The 27307-nt window shown below is 41.6% G+C and overlaps 1 protein-coding gene across 6 annotated transcripts in view; it reads right to left on the reverse strand.

The window, feature by feature from the left end:
• mafa (MAF bZIP transcription factor a) overlaps positions 1-27307 on the reverse strand; it is a 200286-nt gene that overhangs the window by 144415 nt on the left and 28564 nt on the right. Inside the window, exons 3-4 of one of the 6 annotated variants that reach the window (XR_008908782.1) lie at positions 20043-20126; positions 1697-5566 (exon numbers count right to left, since the gene is read on the reverse strand). The exons of 2 other annotated variants lie outside the window; for them this stretch is intronic. The gene's annotated coding sequence lies outside the window, so the exon portion shown is untranslated. Of the gene's footprint in view, positions 1-1696; positions 5567-20042; positions 20127-27307 lie in introns of those variants that run through there. 3 more of the 6 variants (XM_056765574.1, XM_056765579.1, XR_008908783.1) reach the window with 3 other exon arrangements.

A 27307-nucleotide genomic window follows, 5' to 3' on the forward strand; every position in this document is an offset into this window, starting at 1 on the left:
TTCCTCTGCTCTTAAAGAAGATTAAAAATGACAGCCCATCACTGTGGTATAATCAAAACACTCAGACTTTAAAGGAAGCTGCCTGAAAAATGGAGCACATCTTTTAGAAAACTAAAATAGAGGTATTTCGATCAACTAAAATAACAACATGCATAATCGACCCAATACCTACAAATCTACTGAAAAATATGCTCTGAGAAATTGTAGATCCTCTTCTTAGCATTATTAACTCATCACTGACACTAGGACATGTGGCTAAAGCATATAAGGTGGCTGTTATAAAGGCCCCTTATCAAAAAAAAACTTGTCCCTAGAAAACTAGTTAACTACAGACCTATATCGAATCTACCTTTCATATCTAAAGTTCTGGGAAAAGTATTTTTAACTTAATTATGTTCCTTCTTCCAAAGGAATGACTTCAGCCGAATTCCAGTCTGGATTTAGAGCACATCACAGTTCAGAGACTGCAAGATAAGAGTTACAAATGATCTGCTTCTGCCCTATGTTGTATACTGTTATTGGTGCTACAAGATCTCCGTGCTGCATTCGACACCATTAACTACAGCATACTCCTACATAGACTCGAAAATTAGGTTGGCAATAAGGGAATAGCTTTGAAATGGTTAAATCTTATTTATCCAACTGTTTTCAATTTGTAGCAATAAACAATAAGGTGTCATGGAAATCGCAAAAACCAGTACAGTGCACCACAGGGCTCAGTCTTAGGGACTCTGCTCTTTTCATTATACATGCTACCTCTAGGAAATATTATAAAGCGACACAGAGTTCGCTTTCACTGTTATGCTGATGATACTCAACTTTATGTTTTCTTGACACCTCATGAAACACAGCCGTTCAATCGAATAATGAAACTTATAACCGATATAAAAAACTGGATGAGCAACAACTTTTTATAACTGAACTTTGACAAAACAGAAGTGTAAGTTATTGGACCGACAACCGCCAAAATATCAGGATGTGTATCGTATCTTGAACCCAGCATTGAGAAATGTATCGCTACACCCCTAGCTGTTACTATCAGATACAGAGAAGTTAATTCATGCATTCATGGCATCAATATTAGATTATTGTAATGCATTATTAGGTAGTTGCCCTGCAGGCTTTTTACAAAACTTCAACTGGTCCAAAACCCGGCAGCTCAAGTTCTAACACGTTAAAAAAAGATGATAGTATTATCCCGGTTCATTCAACATTGCACTGGTTACCTATTAAGCATTGCAATAACTATATAGGTATAAGCAAGATCGTACAAGCGGTACATAGTTTAGCTCCTCAGTACCTGAGTGAACATCTCTTGTCTTACAGTCCTTCACGTGCATTACGCTCTCAGGCGTCCGTTTATGTGGTAATACCTAGAATTTCAAAATCAAGTGCAGGTGGTAGATCCCTTTCCTATCTAACTCCTAAACTTTGGAACAGTCTTCCCTGTACTGTCTGGGAGGCAGTTTAAATCTAGAATAAAGATGTTTCTTTTAATCTTGCATACACTACACCACTACTACTTCCATAATATAAATCCTCTGAGGGTTTAGGCTGAAATTAGTTAGATCAACCGGAACCAAAAAACACTTCCAAAAACAAATTATGTACTTGTTGCATCAAAGAGTGCTGAACAGAACTCTACTCTAAGCTGTCTTGTCTCATTCTTCCGAGGTTTCAACAGCAAGCAGATTACCACAGTTCAGTTCAAGTTTATTTATATAGCGCTTTTCACAATGTGTATTGTTTCAAAGCAGCTTTACAGGGGCAAACAGGAAAAACAGAAAAGTAAAAAACACAGCACAGTGCATGGTATTTATACAACGAGTAAGTTCATTCTAATAAATAACATCTAATTTCTAAATAAATAAATGAATGAATGCAGTCTCCCGGTGAGCAGGCCAACACTGCCCTGCTGTGGCGAGGAACCCAAACTCCAATGATTGATTAATGGAGAAAAAAACCTCGGGAGAAACCAGGCTCAACCGGGAGGGCCAGATCCCCTCTGACGTGTCATAGCTGCACTCAGACTGGTGACATGTGATTTTAGTTTAGCATTTAATACCAAATATTGTAACTTCAGCATTAATAAGACAAATAGTCCGTCTTTGCTCTTGGTTGGGGATGTAGTGGTCTGAGCTGGGATGGTCCGATGGTCATATTTCTCTTGGCAGCTGGTGGAATTGCCTTAGATGGAGCTGGGATGGTCAGTCAGTCTGCAGCTGTATCTGGTGTAATCTCAAATTGGGGATGGGCATCTGTCGGTCGTCTGGACATGGTGGAACTTCTTCCTACCTCGGGATGGGCATCTGTCGGTCGTCTGGACATGGTGGAACTTCTTCCTACCTCGGGATGGGCATCCCGAGGCAGAGGCGGAAAGAGAATAAAGAGAATAATTAGCGTAGCTGCTGTTCATTAACTATGCATTAAGTGAAAGCTTGGCTGAAAAGATGTGTCTTTAATCTAGATTTAAATTGGGAGAGTGTGTCTGACCCTCGAATAGTATCAGGAAGGCTATTCCAGAGTTTAGGTGCTACGTATGAGAAAGCTCGTCCACCTTTGGTGGATTTTGTTATTCTAGGTATTGTCAAAAGTCCTAAGTTTTGAGATCTCAGCGAGCGTGATGGGTTGTAACGTGATAAAAGCTCGGTTAAGTAAGTAGGTGCTAAACCGTTCAGGGCTTTGTAAGTAATTAAAATAATTTTAAAATCAATGCGATACTTAATGGGTAGCCAGTGAAGCGATGATAAAACTGGGGTTATGTGATCGTATTTTCTTGACCTAGTAAGAACTCTGGCAGCTGCATTCTGAACTAACTGTAGTTTGTTTATCGATGATACAGGACAACCACTAAGTAGAGCATTACAATAGTCAAGCCGTGAGGTCACAAATGCATGAATAAGCTTTTCTGCGTCTGCAACACGTAAACTATTTCGTAATTTGGCAACATTTCTAAGGTGGAAGAAGGCTGTTTTTGTGATATTTGAGATGTGATTTTTAAATGACAGGTTGCCGTCTAATATAACGCCTAGGTCTTTAACTGTATTTGTTGGAGTAACAGTGCAGCTTTCAATTTGCAGGCTGTAATCGGAGATATTCGGTTTACTTAATTTTGGTGCTATAAGTAATATTTCTGTTTTGCTAGAGTTTAAAAGGAGGAAATTACTAGTCATCCAATGTTTTATATCTTCGATGCACTCTGCCAGTTTGGATAGCTTAAAGGAATCATCTGGTCTTGATGAGATATATAGCTGAGTATCATCTGCATAACAGTGGAAGCTAATTCCATGTTTTCTAATAATGTTGCCGAGGGGCAGCATGTATATGGAGAAAAGCAAGGGTCCTAAAACCGATCCCTGAGGTAATCCATAATTGACTTGCGTAAGATTTGACGATTTCCCATTTAAATGGACGTATTGATATCGGTCTGTTAAGTAAGATCTGAACCATTGCAGTGCCTGTCCCTGAATACCGATATAATGGTGTAAACGATCTAGTAGTATTTTATGGTCTACAGTATCGAAAGCAGCACTAAGGTCAAGCAGGACTAAGAGTGAGATGTTTCCTTTATCTGAAGCAATAAGAAGGTCATTTGTAATTCTAACGAGCGCAGTTTCAGTGCTGTGATGCGGTCTAAAGCCAGACTGAAACTTTTCGTGCATGTCATTATTTTGTAGGAAGGTACACAGTTGAGTTGACACTACTTTTTCTAGTATTTTAGACAAGTACGGGAGATTTGAAATCGGTCTATAGCTTCCAAGTTCATTTGGGTCTAAATTTGGTTTTTTGATAAGAGGCTTAATTACAGCCAGTTTAAAGGGTCCTGGGACATGTCCTAGATTAATAGACGAGTTGATTATGTTACAAATGGGCTCAATTACAGCAGGTAGTAACTCTTTTAATAAAGTAGTCGGAATGGGGTCTAATAAGCATGTCGTCGGTTTGGATGTTGCAATAATTTTAATTAAATCTTCCTGATTTATAGGAGAAAAACACTCTAGCTTTTCTTTTTGGGTGACGGTTGAAACTAATTCTTCCGACAAACTTGGAGGTTTGGTTTTAGCTATGTTGTCTCGTATTATTTCGATTTTCTCTGTAAAAAAATTCATGAATTCATTGCTACCAAGGTGCGGCGGAATACCCAGGTCAGGTGGAGTCTGTTTGTTTGTTAGTTTAGCAGTTGTACTAAATAAAAATCTTGGATTGTTTTTGTTATTTTCTATGAGGTTATGGAAGTGCTTGGCTTTTGCCGCTTTTAGTGCCTTTTTGTAACAGCTTGCACTCTCTTTCCATGCAATTTTAAAGACCTCTAATTGGGTTTGTTTCCATTTTTGCTCCAGTTTATGCGTTTCTCTTTTTAGGGCGCGAGTGGTGTTATCATACCATGGTGCTATGTTCTTTTCATTTATCCTTTTTGACTTCTTAGGTGCGACCGCTTCTAATGTATTAGAGAAAATAGTGCCCATGTTGCTGGTCATGTCATCGAGCAATTTTATATTCGTTGGAAAGGTTATTAGAGAAGTCAGATCTGGCAAGTTCTTTACGAAACTATCTTTAGTAGTTGAGGTGATTGTTCTACCTTGTCGATAACGAGATATACAACTGATTTCTGCAGTGCGCAGTGTACATATTATAAGATGGTGATCGGAAACATCGTCGCTTTGAGGTATAATATCGATATTGGTTAGATCGGCTCCGTGAGATATAATCAAGTCTAGGGTATGATTAAGGCGATGAGTAGGTCTATTGATGTATTGTGTTACACCACAAGAGTCTAGTAGTTCTTTAAACGCCACAGCTAATGGATCGTTAGCACTGTCTACGTGGATATTAAAATCTCCAACAATCAGTACTTTATCGACGTTAACCAATAGATCCGATAAGAAGTCTGCGAACTCTATCAGAAAATTAGTGTAAGGCCCAGGGGGTCTATACACAGTAACCAATGTAAGAGAGACCAATGATTTTTTACTTTTGTTTGGAACTGTTATGTTCAACGCAAGCATTTCAAATGATTTAAATGTATGCATTGTTCTCCGAGTAACGGTAAGAAAGTCTCTAAAGATTGTTGCGACACCACCACCTCGACCAACCGGACGTGGCTCATGAATATAACCGTAGCTTGGAGGAGTAGACTCATTTAGACCAAAATAATCATTTGGCTTAAGCCAGGTTTCAGTGAGGCAAAGTATATCAAAACTGTTGTCTGTGATCATTTCATTTACAATAACTGCTTTTGGATTTAGTGATCTAATATTAAGTAGCCCAAACTTTAGGCGTTGGTTTTGCTCATTAAATATATTGTCTTTTGGTTTAATCATGATAAGATTTTTTCTCTGACTTTTAAATAAATTATTATTTGGTTGTATTATTCGGGGGACAGACACAGTCTCTATGCATTTGAAAGCAGTAACATTCTTAACAGTTGGGTGAGAAGAACACAGACTGTAGTTATAATTTGTACTTACTAGTCAAATGGTGCGTAGCAGGTTGCAGTTCATTCCTAGACATTATGGTAGAGTGGAGAATGGGAAGCAGTGACCTGACAAGAGCTGAGATGATAGAGCTGGATAAAGAAGGATGCGGTGACTTGACACATCTTTACTACAAAATTTAAACTGCTACTAGTTGTAGTGACTGGATCATTGAGAAAAGCCTCACTCCCTTTTGTCCTGGTTTCTAGATACCATCATCAAAAGACCATAGCAAACATGGCTCCATGGGGTCTGGTTTAAGGTTTTGAACTCTCACAGAGAGGGTGATAACCATTTGGTTTCTCTGTAGGATATTTATGACTCATAGGCTTCAAATCATTGTTGATAAATTTCTGTGTCATCTCTAACTTAACATCTGAGGCTAACCAGAGAAACTTCTCTGACAAATAGGAACTTATGTGATTTAAACTATCATTTTCTCTAAATGTCTAGGTTGTGTGTTGGCGCTCATGCAATTTTAAGTACTCTGTAACTGTTGAATATACAAGTTTTGATTTAGGGTTCATTTGATGTATTCAAACATTGGAATGATTCACAGTTCAATGCCTTGCATGTTTCATATGTAACTACAACTCTCCGAATTCCCTATATGATGAGCTATGTTATAAAACCATAGCATACCTCATACTATGTCCATAACTAAGTTTAGGTATTAAATGCAAACTGACCATACTGTCAGAGCCATGCAAATGAGACGCCATGACAAACAAAGGAACCTTCTTTGGCCCCTTTATCACTTTCATGGCATTGGCCCGCAGACCATCTGGGGGCAGGGCAGGTATGCATTTACAACACAATCACCGATCCACTTCAGTTAGTTAGGCTCTTGAATTAGGTATTGGAAGGGGAAAGAAAGAGGACAATCTAACGGACACCCCAGCTTGGGTCTCCCCCCTGGGGAGGCCATAGAACCTTAAACTCAGCGTTTCAACAGGACTGCATTCTGAAACCATTCAAGATTTCCATCCACGCGCATACGGATATTGGTCCAACACCGAGATTGCAAGTATCCGTCTCTAAATATAGAGTAGCTGCGTTAAGAGCGTGCCTCTTTGTTAAAGATGATTTTATTGATTTTCAGACATGTTTTAGCTTTCCTGTAGCTCAGTGGTAAGAGCATTGCGTTAACAACGCAAGGTTGTGGGTTCGATCCCAGGGGATTGCAAATACCTATGTAAAATGTATAGGATAAAGCAATGTAAGTCGCTTTGGATAAAAGCGTCTGCCAGTGTCTAAATGTAAATGTAAATGTAAATGTTTTACCTGCCTTGCGGCCATGCCCTCTCACTCTCTCACTCACACTCTCTCTCTCTCTCTCTCTCTCTCTGCGCTTCCTAGCATGGATGTGTTTCATGTATTTGTTTGTTTCATTATGTTTACCATGTAGAGTAGAGTTTAATAAAACCATAAAGGCATTTGTGATGGGTTCTCTGTGTTCACGCTCACAAATGGGTCACTTAAACCGTGTTTCGATCTATGCTACCTCTGCTCTTAATTCTGTTTGGTAAAGTCACGTTACTTATGGTCATGAGATAACGTTAGTGTATAAATCATCAATGCATTTGCTGGACGAATATAGGATTTTTATCACTATACTGCTAATCAGAATTGTAAAATATGTATGTGTAATGACGATTATTATACGTATTTTCCTTTGAGTTGAACTAATTCCTTGACTGAAATTGACGTTTTAAATAACTAATTTCATGTATTTGATCTTGATAGATCTGGTGGAGAATCTTATTTTGGTGAGTTAAACTCATCCTTATTTTAACATGCAGCTAAAATCGTTACATAGTTTACTAATGATAATCTTAAACCGGTGATTTAACTTATTACTAAGTTTTTATTTTTTATTTAGCCTAGTTGTGCAAGCACTGTCGAGCTTGTGCAGAGGCAGCAGCTTTTGCCAGAGGGGAACTGGAATCCCCTGGTTGGGCCTGTGTTCTCCTGTTTTTTTTTTTTCTGTGGAGTTTTGGGTTCCTTGCCACCATTTGCATACTATTGTCGGGGTGCTGCTTAATTTAGCTTAAAGTTTTACTTAATTAATATTACATATAGAAATGTATATTCTGTTTAATATTTGAACTGTGTTTCTCCTTCCCTTATCTTAAATGTGTGCTTTAAATGTTTTGCTTATGTCAATATGTTTTATGTACAGCGGCTTTGTAACAATGTAAATCATAAAAAGCGCTATATAAACAAAGATGACTTGATTTGATTGACATCACAGAACTTTCTTGTCTCATTCTTCCGAGGTTACCACAGCGAGCAGGATGCAGTTCATGCCAAGACATTAGGGTAGAGTGTAGAATGGGAAGCGGCGACCTGCTCCGTCACTGTGATCTTGAATTACTCTATAGAGACTTTAAAATCTCACACGGATAGAGTCCAGGATCCAGGAAATCAAATATACATATCTTATAGGGAAAATTGGCCGACTTTTATTGAAAATAATATTTTAAAGTTTTTAAATTTAACATTTTAAAGTAGTTTAGGTCATGACAGAGGGCCTAGAGGCCCCTGACGGTTCGCTGAAATCATAAAACTCATTAAACTGCTGAAAAATTGTTGTGTAATGAAAAAGTGGTGTAATGGTTTATAAAGCTTGCCAACTTGTCTAACCAACAAGACTTATGTGTTCAAAAAGCTTCATTAGAACAACATTTCTGGTTGACCAGCTTATATTTATGCTGGTCAATACCATGCCTTTTTAGGTTTACCAGGGTTTGCCTCATCACCAGCCAAGCCTGGGGGGTGAGATATTACTATTATCTATATTAGAGATGATTGCCTCTTGAGTTAGACAAGCACTGTAATGGTACTCTAAACTCAACTTAACTAAACTTTATTTATATAGCGCTTTTTACAATTTTCATTGTTATAAAGCAGCTGTTCATGAGACACATTGAACACAAGTATGAATTCGAAAGCAGCCCCCCGGTTGTGAGGAACCCAAAACTCCCATCAAGAAAAAAAACCTCAGGGGAACCCGGGCCCAACCAGGGGATTCCAGTTCCCCTCTGGCAAAAGCTGCTGCCTCTGCACAAGCTCAACAGTGCTTGCAAAACAAGACTTAATAAAATATAAAAATTAAGGATTTAAGATTATCATTAACAATCTAATAGCATTTTAAATGTTTTAGGAAAAACAAAGTTGTCGCGTCCTTGCGCTAGATAAGAAAAGGATCTACCACCTGCACTCGATTTTGAAATTCTAGGTAATACAATAGAAGTTCATTCAAATACTGCGGCGCTAGACCATGTAGGGCTTTATAGGTAATCTATAGGTGATCTTAAAGTTAATGCGATGCTTTATAGGTAACCAGTGCAAGGTTGACAGAACCTGGGTTATATGCTCATACTTTTTTGTACGTGTAAGAACTCGAGCTACCGCGTTTTGAACCAGTTGCAGTTTTTGTAATAGGCCCGCAGGGCAACCACCTAGAAGTGCATTACAGTAATCTAGTCTTGATGTCATGAATGCATGAATTAATTTCTCTGCATTTTACAGTGACAGCATATGACGTAATTTAGATATATTCTTAAAATGGAAAAATGCAATTTTACAGGTGACATGGCTTTCAAATGACAGAGTACTATCGAATACAACACCAAGATTCTTAGCTGATGACGAGGATTTTATGGAGCATCCGTCAATCGTTAAGCAGTATTCTTGGTTGATACGCATTGCAGTTTTCGGTCAAGTAAGTAGCACTTCTGTTTTGTCCGAGTTTAGTAGTAAAAAATTGTTACCCATCCACATTTTTAAGTCAGCTATGCAATCCTTTATTCGATGAAACTGCTGAGTTTCATTAGGCTTAGCGGAAATATAAAGTTGAGTATCATCAGCATAACAGTGAAAGCTAATTCCGTGTCGCTTTATTATATCTCCTAGAGGTAGCATGTATAAAGCGAAGAGCAGAGGCCCCAAGACTGAGCCCTGTGGTACACCGTACTGGACTTGTGATTTGCGGGACACCTCATTGTTTATTGCTACAAATTGAAAACGGTCGGATAAATAAGACTTAAACCATTTCAATGCTATTCCGTTAATGCCGACGTAATTTTCGAGTCTATGTAGAAGAATGCTATGGTCAATGGTGTCAAATGCAGCACTGAGGTCTAGCAGCACCAATAACGAAATACAGCCACGGTCAGACGCTAAAAGCAGCATTCATTTACCTCTTGTTCTGAAGAGCCTGAGAGCCTCTCACAACTACAACAGAAACGATACAAGTTTGTGGCATAAGGGACACAACGTCTCGTTCCCTCCATCAGGGAACTGAGGTTACAGACGTAACCAAGACGTTCCCTTTCTGTCGGTCTCTCGACGTTGTGTCGAGAACGACAGATGGGGTTATCAATGGAAAACGCCACAAACGTGTATCGCGTCACAATCTCAGCGAAGCGACGGTAACAAGCCTGGGCGTGTCAGCTCGAAGCTTTCGTGAAGCTTGTAACCTTCCAGTGTGGTGGTCGGGGGGTTCCAGAGCTTTACGGAGAAAGATGGGAACAGCCCTGACCGGTAACCTATCACGGACGGGGCCTTAGCTCTCTACAGGCGAGAGGCCGTCCGGCTCGGTTTACACCGGGAAAGCGCAACTCTTAATCAGAGAAGCACTGCAGAGGCAACCTCCTACCCGTGGGGAGGAATATGGTGGGGATATATGTATGGTCTCGTCCTAGGAGGAGAACGCATGGAACGTGCGGACTGGATAGTTAACCGCGAGGTGGAGGTCCACCTGGGGAAGCTCATGGGTTACCAAGTGTGGGAACCATTGTCATGAGGGTATGGCAGACGGAACAGCCCTCGGTGGGGGTGTTACTGCGTCTGATTGCACAGGTCCGGTTAGAACTATGTGAGATAGGTCATAAGGTTTCCCGGCCTAAGGGGGAAGGCTGCTCTGCCCAGCCAACCCCCAGGAGTGCTTGCTTAGTGATGGAAGGAATGCCTGTTCTTAACCAGGGTGTGGGTAAGAAAGAAGGCTGGTGAGGTCCCAATTTTCTTAGCCAGAATGGGTAAGAAGAAAAGGGGGTAGATAGCACACTGACCCAACCTCGGGGAGGGTGGGAAGGTGCTTTCGCAGGCATACGCCCTCCCGGATGCCAATCCTACATGTCGCCACATAGGACGTGTGCTGATACCGGGTTTACGCGAAGATTGTAAAACCTTGCGAAGGTGGTGGGCGTAGCCCAACCCGCAGCTCTACAAATGTCTGCCAGAGACGCGCCTCTGGCCAGTGCCCATGAAGTGGCTATACCCCGAGTGGAGTGAGCCGTAACCGCCAATGGGCATGGCAAATTCTGTGATCGGTATGCGGTAGTAATGGCATCTACGATCCAGTGCGCTAGTCTCTGTTTGGAGACAGCCTTCCCCTTCTGCTGTCCTCCGAAACAGACAAAGAGCTGATCAGAACTGGGGAAGTTCTGTGTGCGGTCAAAGTAGAAGCGCAGTGCGCGTACTGGACACAACACGGACCGGGTTGGGTCTTGCTCCCCGGTGGGGAGCGCCTGCAAGTTCACCACTTGGTCCCGAAAGGGAGTAGTGGGAACTTTGGGCACGTATCCGGGCCTGGGTCTCAGGCGAACGTGAGAGTAGCCAGGGCCGAAATCAAGGCAGTCCGGGGACACAGAGAATGCATGGAGGTCCCCTATCCTCTTAAAGGATGCGAGCGCCACAAGAAGAACCGTCTTAGTTGTTAGGTGAGTAACATCGGAAGCTTCAAGGGGCTCAAAGGGAAGCTCGGCTAGGCCCCTCAAGACCACGATAAGGTCCCATGAGGGTATGGAGCGGAGACGAGGGGGGTTGCGTCGTCTTGCGCCCCTTAGGAACCTAGTGACCAGGTCGTGTTGCCCTAGAGACCTTCCGAGCACTGAATCGTGATGAGAGGGAATTGCGGCTACATACACTTTCAGTGTAGAAGGGGAGATGTTAGTCTCCAGTCTCTGTTGTAGAAAGGACAACACGATCCCGACCGAGCATCTCTGTGGGTCTTCTCCTTGGGAGAGACACCAGGATGAGAAGAGGCGCCATTTGTAGGTGTATAACCGCCTAGTGGATGGCGCCCGGGCCTGTAAGATGGTTTCAGTCACAGCGGGGTGTAACCTACTCAGGGTCTCCTCGTCCCGTCCAGAGACCAGACATGGAGGTTCCAGAGGTCTGGCCTGGGATGCCAGAACGTGCCCATCCCCTGAGAGAGCAGGTCCTCTGTCAGGGGAATGGGCCAGGGGGGAGTTGTTGTCAAGAGCATCAGCTCCGAGAACCAAGTGCGGTTGGGCCAGTAGGGCGCAACCATTAACACCTGTTGCTCCTCTTCCCTGACCTTGCACAATGGGTGGTGTCACGGGAGGCAAAGAGGTCTATCTGTGCCTGTCCGTACCGCACCCAAATAAGCTGGACTGCACGAGGGTGGAGTCGCCACTCTCCGCAGGGTGTGTACTGTCGAGAGAGCGCGTCGGCTGTCTCGTTCAGTACGCCTGGGATGTAGGTGGCACGCAGGGAGCGGATCACCTGCTGACTCCACAGGAGGAGGCGTCGGGCAAGTTGTGATAGTTGCCGTGAGCGCACGCCACCCTGGCGATTGATGTACGCTACGGCTGTGGTACTGTCCAGGCGAACCAGTACGTGCTGACCTTGCACTAGAGGCTGGAGCCTTCTCAGTGCAAGCAGTACAGTCCACAACTCTAGGCAATTGATGTGCCAGCGCAGTTGGGGGCCCGTCCAGCACCCCGCTTCCGCGTGCCCGTTGCACACTGCACCCCAACCCTGCAGCGAGGCGTCCGTCGTCACCACGACGTGCCTCGTGGGCAGCCCGAGGGGAACCCCAGCTCGGAGAAAGGTCATGGAAGACCAAGGGGTTAGGGTGCTTCGACATACAGGCGTTACAACCATACGCCTGCTGCCGGTGTGCCACGCCGTCCTCGGAACTCGACTCTGTAGCCAGTGTTGGAGCGGTCTCATGTGCATCAATCCGAGGGGAGTTATTGCCGCGGAAGATGCCATGTGTCCCAGGAGCCTCTGAAATAGTTTCAGGGGGACCGCCGATTGCTTGAACTGGTCCAAGTAATCCAAAACTGAGTGGGCGCGTGCTGCGGGCAGCTGCGCCAACATGGTGACAGAGTTGAGTTCCATACCGAGAAAGAGGATCGTCTGCACTGGGGAGACTTTGCTCTTTTCTCGGTTGACCTGAAGGCCCAATCGATCTAGGTGCCGGAGCACCATGTCCCTCTGTGTACACAACAGATCTCGCGAGTGTGCCAAGATAAGCCAGTCGTCGAGATAGTTGAGTATTCGCACACCTCTCTCCCGGAGTGGAGAGAGGGCGGCCTCCACGATCTTCGTGAAGACTCGTGGAGACAGGGACAGACCGAAGGGGAGGACTTTGTACTGATATGCTCGACCCTCGAAAGCGAACCGTAGGAACGGTCGGTGTCGAGGAAGAATCGAGACATGAAAGTAAGCGTCCTTTAGGTCGATTGCCACGAACCAATCCTGACACCTGATAGATGTCAGGATGCGCTTCTGGGTTAGCATCTTGAAGGGCAGCTTGTGAAGGTGCCTGTTCAGGATACGTAGGTCCAGAATGGGGCGCAACCCTCCGTCTTTCTTTGGAACGATGAAAACCGGGCTGTAAAACCCGCCGAAAACATCTCGGCTAGTGGGACGGACTCGATCGCCTGTTTCGCCAGGAGGGTGGATACCTCTGCCCGAAGCAAGGAGGCGTCTCTGCCTCTGAGAGAGGGGGAGATGATGCCCCGGAACTTGGGAGGGGCCCTGGCGAACTGGATAGAGTAGCCGAGACGGACCGTCCGCATTAGCCATCGAGACAGTGTGGGCAACTTTAGCCAAGCTCCCAGGGACTGTGACAGGGGGACCAAGGGGACGGCCTGTTTCACCATTCCCACGGAGGGTGGTTCGTTGGCGGGTGGAGTCAACCGTGTGTCGCCGGGGCTTCCCCGGAGGGATGGTTGTCTCCACCTGTTTTCCTGCCTGGCGGGACAACGGCACGCACTGTCGGGTCGAGAGTGGTGACAGCTGTCGGATGTGTGCGGCCTCACACCTCGCCAGGGTGTGAGGTCGGATCGCCGAGCACAGTCTGGGGGAGTGTGCGAATGGCTGGGATGAACGCGCGGGGGAAACAACTCTCTTTGTGAGCAAGTGGGCGCCAGGCCCTGATAAGTGCCCGGCTTTGGAAACGAGGCAGGATTCGTCCAATACCGACCTGTCAGAGGTGGAACTGTGACGGTCGGGCCAGATGTTGCTTTCCCTGGCGTCTTCTCGTCAGGGGCGCTTCCTGGAAGGCTGCTGGCGAGGAGGGGGCCTACCCTTCGGAGTCCTCTTCCGGGGTGCAGCCTGGGGGTGCGCCTTAACCGGTGTCGGGTTCGAAGAGGCCCTGGGCTGTCGGGGAGCAGGAGTTGCGCGGGAAGTCGAAGGCCGGGGGGCCGTCGATTCACGGCGCGGTAGAATGTGGCTTATCGCCTCAGTCTGCTCCTTGACCGCCGAGAACTGCTGTGCGAAGCTCTCGACGGTGTCCCCGAACAGCCCACCCTGCAAGATGGGTGCGTCGAGAAAGCGTACTTTTTCGGCGTCACTCATACTCGCAAGGTTAAGCCAGAGGTGTCTCTCCTGGACCACCAGAGTGGACATCGTCCGACCCAGGGCCCGCGCCGTCACTTTAGTCGCCCTTAGAGCGAGGTCAGTGGCGGCGCGGAGTTCCTGCATGACACCCGGGTCGGCCCTACCCTCGTGGAGTTCTCTCAACGCCTTGGCCTGATGGACCTGCAGGATGGCCATGGCGTGGAGAGAGGAGGCAGCCTGGCCCGCAGCACTGTAAGCCTTCACCACCAGGGAAGCAGAAGTTTTACAGGCTTTGGACGGGAGACGAGGTCGGGTCCTCCAGGTGGCAGCCGTTTGCGGGCATAGGTGCACAGCAATGGCACGCTCCACCTGGGGGACTTCGACGTAGCCCCTGGCTGCCCCACCATCGAGGGAGGTGAGGGAGGCGGAGCTGGTCTGCGAGGAACGAGCCGTGAGAGGGGCGCCCCAGGTCTGACACAGCTCCTCATGCACCTCCGGGAAAAATGGAACCGGGGGTGGGCGTGGCTTGACACCACGTTCCGACCCCGGGAACCAAGTATCCAACCGCGAGCGTTGGGGTAGAGGCAATGGCGTACATTGCAGCCCAATGCTGGCGGCAGCCCGGGTTAGCATGACCGACATCTCGACTTCTGCTTCCTCCTGAGCTCTACCCCCCGGGGGGGGAGCTCGGAATCTTCATTGTCGGATGTCGGCATCTCTCCCTCCGATGCTGCGATCGACATCTCATCCGCTCTGCGATCCGTTGCCGAATGCGCAGAGGAGGATCCAGACGGTGTGCCACCGCTGGGTGGGGAATGGTCAAAAGAGCGTGCTGGGGTGCGAGCGGCCCGTGAGCGCTTGGCTGGCGGGTTTGCGTCCGCAGAAGTCCCCAAATCACTAACGCCGCTAACCGGTCCGGAGATCTGGGTTTTAGCCACAGATGTCACGGCCCGGGTAGCAGACGAAATGTTGGCTGGTTCCTGTAGGAAGACAGCCAACCGTGACCGCAACTTTTGCATGACGATCTGCCCGCAGTGCGGGCAAGATGCGTCACTGAACGCTGCCTCGGCGTGCTGGACGCCCAGACACCTAATACAGTGCTCGTGTCTATCCCCCTCCTCGATGAGGGTATCGCACCCAAGAGAACAGCGGGACATGCCACGCTGTAGAGTTGTCAGTCCTGAAAAGGACTTTTGTAGAAATTTTAACTCTGACACCACTGGAGCCGCCGAGACACCCAGGGGAAGATCGCTGCAGGAGGGACGATCCGCTGGGACAGGTCTTAGATCTGGCAGTGTAGTTGTATGTAGAAGAAGATACTTCAGCTTTGTACTCATGAGTCGATGGCTCTGAAGAACAAAAGGTAAATGAATGCTGCACGCCGGCTTCCCTTTATACCGGATATCCGGGGGCGGAGCCCGGCATGCAAATTTCATTCGCCAAATTTCATTGGCCTTTTCTATAGTAGTCAGAGTTGATAGGTTCTCAGGAGCGAACCCCATCTGTCGTTCTCGACACAACGTCGAGAGACCGACAGAAAGGGAACTACTTTTTCCAGAACTTTAGATATAAAAGTAATTTACCAAAGTACATTACAGACATTTTGACAGTGATAGACATTAAGTTACTGTAGTCTATTTGGAACATGAGGAAATTAATGCCAGTCTGAAAAAGAAAATGAATATTTTTTATAGCAAAAGAAAAAAAAGTATTACCAACCAATAAAAGTTAACTAGAGTTAATTGTCTGTGTCTTTATTGTCTGTGTTTTGGGGCCAAATTTACTTACCGCTTGCACCAGTGCAAATGCCTCCTTTGGTGTTAAAAAACTAGGTCAGGATTTACTAAAGACACAGTGGATAAAATAGCACTGAAAATAGTTTTTTTTTTTATTTGCGCTGCTCTTGTTAGATGCGATATGAAAACAACATATAACGCCTGTTATGTGCGCAATGTCATTGTCAACATATAGGGCCTGTAATGTGCGCATTGTCAATAATCACTCCAATTTTTTACTCCTTTCAGCATCTTTTTTAAAATTGCGCTTTCATGCTAATTTCCCGTTTAGTAAATCTGGCCCATGGTGTCAAGAGAGATGTGAAAGTCTCTACTTATTTTGAAAGGGAGCTTTGGAAAAATATGTGTTTGAATAATGCTAAACAGTAGAATAGAAGCAAAAAAATGGCAATGATATTCAGTATTCAGCATAGTGACATCTGAACAATACTCCCCAGAAATGCAAAGCCTTCGGACAGTCTGTTATTATACCACTGGAGCTTTGCTCTCTACTGCCACAGAATGAGGTACTAATAGGCATTTCAAATACTGCTGGGAAAGCTACAAAGTGGCAATGACATGACATCTTGGACTGGAGGCCAACCTGATCACTTATTTTTTGATACGCTGAACAACGCCCCCACAAAAACATAAGATGCAGATAAATACAACTCATGGCAAAACTGTGAGTCTCATTAAAAAATGCAGAGTTGTAGCATCTTGCATGCTACTTTGTTGACGTTTCTATCAAGCCATTCTGCTGGCATCGGACGTTGTGTATACACATATTGAAACTGTTCCTGTGACTGTGGTCTGTATTCCTTGTATTCTCTATATTCTATATTCCTCAGATATTCCTTTAAGGATCGCTGAAGATAAAACTGATCCTCATTGATACAGCAATATCAGCCATGGTCCAATCTAAAGTCAAACTAGAGTTTGGATCGGACAGTCTGTTATTATACCACTGGAGCTTTGCTCTCTACTGCCACAGAATGAGGTACTAATAGGCATTTCAAATACTGCTGGGAAAGCTACAAAGTGGCAATGACATGACATCTTGGACTGGAGGCCAACCTGATCACTTATTTTTTGATACGCTGAACAACGCCCCCACAAAAACATAAGATGCAGATAAATACAACTCATGGCAAAACTGTGAGTCTCATTAAAAAATGCAGAGTTGTAGCATCTTGCATGCTACTTTGTTGACGTTTCTATCAAGCCATTCTTGTGGCATCGGACGTTGTGTATACACATATGGAAACTGTTCCTGTGACTGTGGTCTGTATTCCTTGTATTCTCTATATTCTATATTCCTCAGATATTCCTTTAAGGATCGCTGAAGATAAAACTGATCCTCATTGATACAGCAATATCAGCCATGGTCCAATCTAAAGTCAAACTAGAGTTTATGCTATTACTAGATATAATTATCAAATAAAAAGTAATGCTATTTAAATATTCAACAACGATATACCTATTACGGACCAAAAGAAGCTTGAAATACAGGTAGTACAGCACCATTTTTTTTTTAACAGATTAGTTTTATGTATAAAAACTGCTGCCACAACAGCATCTCCAGGGGCCCGAACAGAAGTCCACAGTGATTATGACTCAACTTTTTGCTGTTTCTTATGATTAACAGGGCTTTGACAGCTAGATCAGCAGTCTTTCGTCAGTCTTTCCGTTAGTGAGGTAAAATCATTGTAACCAATGAACAAAAATGTGAATTGATATTGTTTATTAAAATAATTCCTGGAGCTCTGAAGAGCAAAAGCGATCTTCACTCTACCTTGAGCTTTGTGGAAATAGGGCTCTTGATGAATATTGAGTTAGAAAAAAAGAATGGGCATCTTTAGCAAGAGAGCATCAATCCAGTAAAATAACTGGTCCCACCATTCAATTCATATTATTATGCATAATGTTAAAGTGTCAAATGCACACTGCATTAATTGAAAGACAATTTGGAGTCCCTGGCCTGTCCTTCGCATTATACAAAAATATTGATATCTGTGTGTTTGTATTTACAGGGCATCTAGTAAAAATTCCTTAACAGGAAAAACAATAGTGAAGTGAAAAGACTAAAGACTTTTATAGACTAATCAGAATAACACATAAAGCTGAGTAATTATAGGAAGTGATGATAATATTGTTAAAGCTCTTGTTCTTGTAGAAACATCAGATCTGTGTATTCATGACATATTATATTAATTGTATAGAAAGTGGACTCTTGAAACCATTATTAACTGTATGCAGTATATAACACATGGTGGCATCATACTGTATGCAGTCGATTACTGTATACCATGCATGCAGAAAGTTTACAAATGGTGAATACTGGATTTAAATGACTGTACACAGTCTAATTTCCAAAAATTTTGTCAATATACATTGTATTCACTCTTGAAAAATGTGCAACTATAACATGTATTATGTGTTTATATATTATTCATTATTGCATCTATCTATTATGATTGTATCATGCACATATTCATTTTTATTGTAATATAAAAAAAGGACAAATTCGGATACAGTTAAATAGAGAACCAAAGCCATGTTGACCACAGCATGAATATTCTCTGAATGTCTTAGGATGTGGTTGGCCAAGTAGGCTGTTATCAACAGTATGTGTATAGCCATGCATGTGTTTGTTTTTAATGTTTAAAGACAGTTTGGGTGAGCTGAAAACAGTGGGATATGAATGAAATTAGGCCATTGTAGTTGGCACTACGCTTAAATAATGCATGGATTCTTTTCCTTTATGTCTCCAAATGTTAGCCTATATGTAATGACCTCTGAGCTTTATATCTGAGGCGTCTCGACTGCTCTGTAGCTTTCTGTGTTTGAAGGTAAAAACAACAGGGGAAGGAAAAAGACAGAAGAAAGCTTGAACTGAAGCCTCAACCACATCCTTTAACACATTTGTCAGTAGCGACTGTGGTACCGAACTAAACACGCTCTCACACACACACACACACACACATTTCTTCCTGACAGAAAGTAGATATGTGAGTTCCGGGAAATCAAATTAACATAAGTGCGACTGTCAACAAGCAGAAGATAATCAGTCACCATCTCACACTGAGGGCTGAAAGGAATTGACAAGGTATTGATGAACTTTTGTCGTTGCATGCCATTAATGCACTTCCATACAGTTTGTGACCATAATGAAATAAGTGTTATCATGCAAAGAAGTGCCTCTGAACTGGTGGATCACAGCCTACAACTGGGTTGCAGGTCTGTTCAAAACAATGTGTTTTAGTTAAATTAACTCATGCTGGTGCATAGCTGGGATAGAAAATATTTATATACATATTGGGCCTCATTCATGACACATTGGGCGTAAAGCATACCTTTCCGAAAACTCTCCACTGGATTCACAGATACTTTGTGTGGTCATGTGATCATTCAAAAATAGGGTGTGCTTGCATGCTCATTCATAATAAGCATAATGATATACAGCTACACAAATTACGTGTCTATGAATGATGGAATCTTCTGGACTCAATTCTTAGGTATGACACGATGCATAAGAGACCAATAGGTTTAATCAATGGCGTAGCCAGAAAAGAGACTCTATCTGCCTCCATTTATTGTCAGATGAATGTGCAAAAAAAACAGACTCTGCGTATCACTAGCAATTTAGAATGGACTATTACTAATTACTATTATTAATATAATTGTTTTGTAATTATGATGCATGTAAATCTGCTTTGCAACAACTCAATTTTTTTCGCCACAAAAAACTGAAAGGTTCTTCAGATGTTAAAGGTTAAAGGCCTACAAGACCACCACAGGTTCGGCACACCATATCTTAACTCGCTAATACAGAATTTTGAGCTTGTGCAGCGGCAGCAGCTTTTGCCAGAGGGGAACTGGAATCCCCTGGTTGGGCCTGGGTTCCCCTGAGGTTTTTTTTCTCGATGGGAGTTTTGGGTTCCTCACCACCGTTTGCATATTGTTTTGCACTATCTGCCTGGCCGGGGGGGCTGCTTTAGAATTCATACTTGTATTAAATGTGTCTCATGTACAGCTGCTTTGTAACAATGAAAATTGTAAAAAGCGCTATATAAATAAAGTTGAGTTGAGTTGAGAATTTTGTGCCTGCCAGATCCCTACGCTCTTGCAAACGAACCAAGTCCTGTAGTGCCATCCCAAAAAGAAAAGAAAAAAATTCACACTCACGTACCTTCTCTGGGTCTGTTCCACAATTATAGAATGATCTGCCCGCTGCTACAAGATCGGCAGATTATGTAGCCATCTGAAGAATCGTCTGAAAACACATCTTTTCTGTCAGCACCTGACCGATTAGCTCCATTTTCTACTCTTTCTATCCTTTAAAAAAATTAATCCTTTGTATACTGTGGTAGGCTACACAAGAACTGTTTTTCTGCACTTATGCTATTTGTTGTCCTTATGTTGTTCCAATTGCTTCCATTGTTTACCTCATTTGTAAGTCGCTTTGGATAAAAGCGTCAGGTAATTGACTTAATGTAAATGTTTATGGAACCAAAAGGTTTTTCTATGGCACCCACCAATTTACTACTATTGCAGATAAAATAAATAGGCCTACTAGGGGAGTCAAATGGGGAATGAGTTCAGTTTGGTTTCTGACACTTTTCAAATGTCTTCTTTTGTGTTTAGCAGAACAAAGACATTTATACAGGTTTGAAACAACCTTGGGGTTAGTAAATTACGACAAATTTTCATTTTTGGATGAACTATCGCTTTAAAAAAACAGTACTCTATGAGTAATGTTGGAGATTACTAATGTATTTCTACTAATATACTCAAAATGAACAGATAAAACATTCTAATTTAGTTTTGTTTTTAACATTGTTAAACATTTGAGGTTGATGTCACTGTACACTTTTCAACTGTGCTGCAAGCGTGACAAAGGAAAATCAGCCAACTGTCAAGTGGGCTCTTCTGCATTCTTAAGTGGAAAACAGCTCTTCAAAGACATTGAAACTCCTTTTTGGGCTGGCAAGAACATGATGTCATAAAGGCCTCTAAAGCCTGTTTTACTGAAGCACTTTCACAGACAGACTGTCCTCTTTTGCCACACACTCACTTGAAAAGCAGACAACAACCTCTGTATGAAATGTTGCTTTAAATATGCTCACATCAATGATACTTTTTTGCTGCCTTCCAAGAGAGGTGGGTATCATGCAGGTGCATAAAGCACAATAATAGACAGACTTTATTGCCCGTTAGAGTCTACAGTGCAGTCATTGTTTGGTGCTGACTGCAGGCCAAGACTGGCTAGACACAAATGAATTTAAACTGCCACATTTAACTGCAGAAATCAGGCAAGGTACACACCAATATACTAATGTCTCAAATAGAGAGGCACAGTTGAATTATAGAGGCTGTGCATTAAACTAGAAAGATAGATGATAATAATGATAGGGCAGTGTACTTCATAGGTGATCTGTAATAGTGCACAATCAGAATGAGAATCTTCAGACAGTGCTCAGTATTTTTGTTCTGGTCTGATTCAGCAGAAAAATGACCATCTCAATGGTGTAGTCTAAGGTCTTACACAAACCAAGAACTTCTCACCTAGACGGAGATTGTTTGATCGACATGCAAAGCAACTAGCTGAATTTTTTTTTTTTTTTTTTCAGTTGGAAAACAGTTCAAATGTTACAAATTTTGCTCTAGTAGTTTTCACAGAAGTGTTTGTCAGTGACTGGTCAAGGTTGGCCTTGTGCATCTTATTTCTCATGTGTTTAACTCTGTTCAAGAATAGGCTGTGCATTCCAAATTTAAAAAAACATTCTACTCAGCTACTCGGATAGGTGATACAGGCAGTCATACAGACAAGCCACTGTCTCTGTTATCAGAACACAATTCATAGTTTTGCCTCTTTTGTACAGGAAAGTAATTTCTTTGTTATCCTTAGCCTTTTCCCTTAAAATGATTTGCAACTTTTTATTTAGTATTTAATGAATTGGTAAATTCCTATTAATTCGTACCATGTATGGTTTCACCCCAGTGATGGTTGGATTTAGGGGTAGGGTTACAGGAGTGGTTTCAATATTTCTTTTCGTATAATCCCATTAATTCTCTAGTAAACAAAGTAGCAATCTTTGTGAAATGAGTTTATTCATTCTTTTAAAATATCCTCTTTACTTTAATACATCCAGCTGAAGTAAAGATCCCGGTCAATACAACAGCAGTGACAATAGAGAAAGTCTGAAAGATTTGTATTCACACTTGTATTTAGACCTCTGTAATAAGCATTAACACAAGATTGACACTAATTTACGAAATATTTGAATTAAATCTAATTTGAGACACAGCAGCACACACTCACACTTCCGGCAAACCATCAGGGGCAAAGAGGGCACAGCTGGACAACACAGACAAGGCTTTTTATGACAAATATTGATTCTCTTGCCAGTGTGCGCCGCTAAAACTCTGCCCAGACAGACAACAAAAATAACTGTAACCATATCATAACTTCCTGCGTTAGGGAACTAATCTTCATATATGAGCCAGCGTGGAGGCTATTTCTGTCTATGACGGGCTGAACGCAGGAGATGTGAGCACAAGACCCTTTGCTGAAGGTGTATAAGTGTTTGTGGGAAAGTGTCAAGGCACTGCTGGTTACTGTAAAAAGAGTGTGTAAAGGTCTAGGGGTATGAGGCCAAGCGCTAGTACAAGTCTAATGGACTGCCAACAGGAGCGTGTGTCAGAAAACAGCAGTGTTGATGGATTACATGAAGCAAACAGGAGGGTCGCAGTCTGAAGGAACAGACGAGAAGATTATTGTAGAGAAGCCAAAGGGTTCTCTTATTGCACAGTGTGTCAGAACCTCTCAAAACGAGATAAACAGCTGAAACACAGCTCACACACCAGCCTAGACAACACCTCACATTTTTGGTTCAAGAAAACAGCCTTATGAGTAACTCAACATAATTTTATGCACTTAAAAGCTTTCACACTGATTATTTATAAGCATGGCCTCTACCCTGCCATATGCTACAGATTTCGTTTAATTACGATAATACTGGAGTTTTCATCCAACAAACTCCATTTAAGTAATAACATTTTCTTTCCTTATAATGTTCAGAACATTTTTTCCTCAGACCCATTTAATTAAGTCATGCGTCAGTTAAGCAGCTGTTTGAAATAATTAGTGCATCATGGAGAAATGGATTTGGTAGCCCACAATAAGAGTGGAAAGAATTTTAACCATAACATTATGTATTGACCAAGTTTGTTTGTGTAGAAAAATGAGTACAGATTGTATAAAACAACAATACGTATTCAATAAATATTCAACAAATATGCAGCATTAAGCAAATATCTATTACCTCCATAAAAGCAGAACATGCTTTGAAATGTATTGTTGAACGTTAAATCACCTTGGTTCTAGGTGGTCCTTAAAAAAGGTTCAGATTTTGTAGATGCCACTAGAGTTAATATGATATATAATATATACATATAACTCGGTTTCGAGTTTCTGGATTAAACTTTTTTTTTTAAATGTGTTAGTTCTGGAGCATCATTCCTGTCAAGAACATAGAAAACACTACCCAAACGTAGGTTATGGTTCAGGTAATGGTAGGGTTTTATAGAAATAACACTTTAACAGGAATAGTAGATTTTTCAAGGCCCTATCCCAGTCCGAAAATTAAATGTAACATTGCCCCTTATTCTAAAATCTAATGAGTCAGGTCCTGTTGACCATCAATTGACATGTGACCCACAATCATTATTAGTCAGGGAGATTTTGGCATTGATCAAAAGAACAAAGAGAAGTAAATTGCAGTAAATCTTATAAGAAGCCAAAATGTCACGGTAGGTTCAAATGAGCAAAAAAATTAACAGGTAAGGTTTTTTCTAGCCATAAATATTGGTTATTTTTATGATAAAGAGAGAATGAAACAACATGCTCAAGGTTCAGCCTGACCTTGAAAGCAAGATCAAGAAAAAGCAAAGAGACACAAAGGAACAGAGAAAGCTTTGAAGTGTATGCAAACTGTTCTTGTTATTGAATGTCAGAAAAATCCCTACGGCCTACTCATACCTAACGTACCTTTAACATCAGAGAAACATAATTCAATTGTCACACATCAGATTTAAAGCAAAAGCTTTAGTGACCACTGTGATTTCTGTGGACTGATGTGTGCATTTATTCTGAGGGCATTATTAGACTAAGCACGCTCTTAAAAGCTGCATCCTGTTGTAAACCGCAAAGTGGCCTCACAAAATAAGACTCATTTACGACTGAACATACTCACAGTGTAACAATGACTGTTTACCTTTTATATCAGCTAGAAAATTATATCAGAGGGTTTTCAACACTGTTGATTTATGAAGACACTGTCTGACTATCAAGGGAAACGCTAATTGACAATGTAACAAATTCTTTAAAAAGCTGTTTCGCTTTCATTTTTTAATTTTTTTTGTTAAGTTTAACATGCTATACACATTCTTTTTTTACCATCGACAGAACTCGCAAAACAACATTTTTGTTTATTTTACATTTATAGATTTCCATATTACTCATACGCAAAAATGACAAGGCATAACACTTAGCTCAAAACAACAACTTAACATAGTTACTAAAAATTAGTTGTTCAAAACTTCATAAGTGCACATTTGATCGTTTTTATCTTTCATGACTAATACTGTCCATACGAATCAAGTTTCAGACACAGTCATCCCACCTTCCCGGTGCTACATAAATTTAGAAAATTTTATGACAGTGACAATTGAAAAATACATTTTTAAATATGTGAAACTTTGTACAGCTTTTGTTTATTTGCAATACCGATATATCATAATTAATGATATGAGCTCAAAGTTTACTTTAGTTAAACATACACTAAAATATTGATACTACATGAAAATAAATATTAACACAATAATTAGAACCTATAACTATGAAAAGATTGGGCGAAACAAATTTGTTACAGTGTTGAGTTTATGCGTTATAAAAATTTACACTAGAGTTGTAGTCACAAAATTAACACAAAAACTCTCTCAAGACATGAAATATTAATTAAAAATGTTAATGTCATTTAAAAATCTGGTAACCTTGGTACTAGGAGGTCCTAAAAATGTCCAGCATTTTTTTTCAGACTCCATAGAGTTAATATCTAGTTATCTAGTTTGATATTTTTCATGGTGCTATAAACAAACAATTCACTTGCCAGTTTCTTGTATTGAGTACGCACTAGTGAGAGAGTAACCTGTCTTTGTGAGTCTCTTTTGACACTTGAAACAAGCTGTTATGCACTAGAAACACACGCACACACATAAACTCTGACGTTGGTAAGTATGGTATATGGATATGCATGTTAGGATTCACTAAGTGATTACATAACGTACTTAATCGTGGTATGAACTCCTACAGATAATTATTAGTGTAATATTGGTAATGTACATACAAGTATTTTGTATACACCTGCTTTGCAACATTGTAAACATGTGAAAGGAGCTGAAGAAATAAACTTAAATTCCACTACGTTAACACAATAAATACCTCAAATTTGCTGGTAATGTTTAACAGTGCTGATACACACAGAAACAATGTACTTTTTATGACGAAACCAACAAATAAGAAAAACAATTAGCAGGACTTTTTATGTGCATTAACATCAAAATATTAACATTTAACCAGCACCATGTGGCAGTTTCCAAGTGCTGGCAGAATGCATAAAAACAGAGCCAGGCATCGATTCAAGAAAATCCGATTGCATATTTAGTAGAATATGAAAAAAATATATGATTTCCTGTAAAGAAACATTAAGTAAGTGAAAATTTCTATATTTCTCCACATGTGCATACCTTGATGTATGATGTAGCAAATCCCTGAGATCACAAACGAGACATGATATGAATAAATATGTACGTGTCTTTTATTTGTGACATAAAAATATAAATATAGACTACTAGCAGTGAAATGTAAATCTGGCATAGATTTTTCAAACAATAAATCAAATAGAGAAAGGACATTGTCTATTACATAAAGATAAATCAATATTTTCATCTCTACCTGACAAAAAACAAAACATCTGCTATTGTTATTTTTCTTAAAAAAAATAATGACCAAAACAAGCCTGGAAAACGCCTATTCACTTACAGACCCTTATAACATCACATTGCATAGAGAGGGGCTGCTCTGACAGGTCTTTAAACTGTAGACGCTGGAGATACTCTCAGAGCAGGCTTGGTTATCGGTTTAATATCTGCACACTACAGTGGTGGTGAGCAGCCATCAACATGATTTGTGGTCTGCAGAATGGCATCTCTTTAACCACACTTCAAATTCCCCTGACCCCTTCTTAGAGTAACAAGAGATCACCAGGGCAGCTAAAATACATGGAAGAAATAGATATGATGGACATTATAATGAGCTGAGGAATGTGTTTTTATTGAGATGAAACAAATCTGCTTTCTCTCACTAAATCTCACCTGCTCGAGTGTTGCCAGATTTTCTGTGCTCTAATTATACAGAACACACCCCTATAGTCCTCACATGTGTACCTTTAAAGGGTTTTTGTGCACTGGGTATGCTTTTAAAGTGTTAGGGGGTATATGCACATGTAAATATGTGCTCTCTGCAGTCTTTGTGTGCAGGTTGCCTTGAGTCCTGCAAAAGTGCAATTAATATCTGTACTACGAAATGGTTCGTTACTGTCATGTGCTCATGTGTAAAAGATAAAATGACACTAAAAGGAAAAATCTACAACAAAATGTACAAGTAACATGACTAAGATACTGTACAAGAATTAGATAAACAGCAACAGGTTTTTTCCTGGAAATTTAAAAATATAGATTATAAAAGCAACTTTAGCCAGAAACATATAGTTATTTAGGATGCATTCCTGCATTCCCATTTACAGTAGATGCCTCATTGGCATCTGTCTCTATAGGCTTTATGTATGTCATCCACCCTACCGAGACATTCGGAACAACCACTTAAATGCAAATTGACTGTGCATCTGTAACCATAGCTATGTACATGCATGAATATCTAGTGTTATGCTTTGTTTTTTATTCATATACTGTTGCGCTTTTGACAAAGTTTCATTGTTTTAAAGCAGGTTTCATTCAAAGCAGTTCATTGTTCCAAAGCAGGTCATTGTATGCCCAAATATTCCAATCACTAAACGAACACAATAAAACAAGATAAAGGATAACACAACAATAAAAAGTATCACATATCTATGTGCAATCCCACATTTCTGTGTTAGTAACAAACCTATACACAAGGAAAAAGTTACCATCGAATGTCTCTATATTAAGCAATTTTTACTTTGCCAAGAATGCACACCATCATATGCTGTATAGTCTACCTGCCTTGAACGTGTTTGGAGTTGTGTGCGGTTAGTAGAATATTAATTTTCTATCACCAAAAAGAAGATCCCCTCAGGGAAGCAGGAGTTTCTGCACAGTCTGCAATACGCTGATCTGTGTCTTGAGGTGTTTCTC

Source organism: Triplophysa dalaica, chromosome 14 (genome assembly GCF_015846415.1).
Source record: "Triplophysa dalaica isolate WHDGS20190420 chromosome 14, ASM1584641v1, whole genome shotgun sequence".
Lineage (NCBI taxonomy): Eukaryota > Metazoa > Chordata > Actinopteri > Cypriniformes > Nemacheilidae > Triplophysa > Triplophysa dalaica.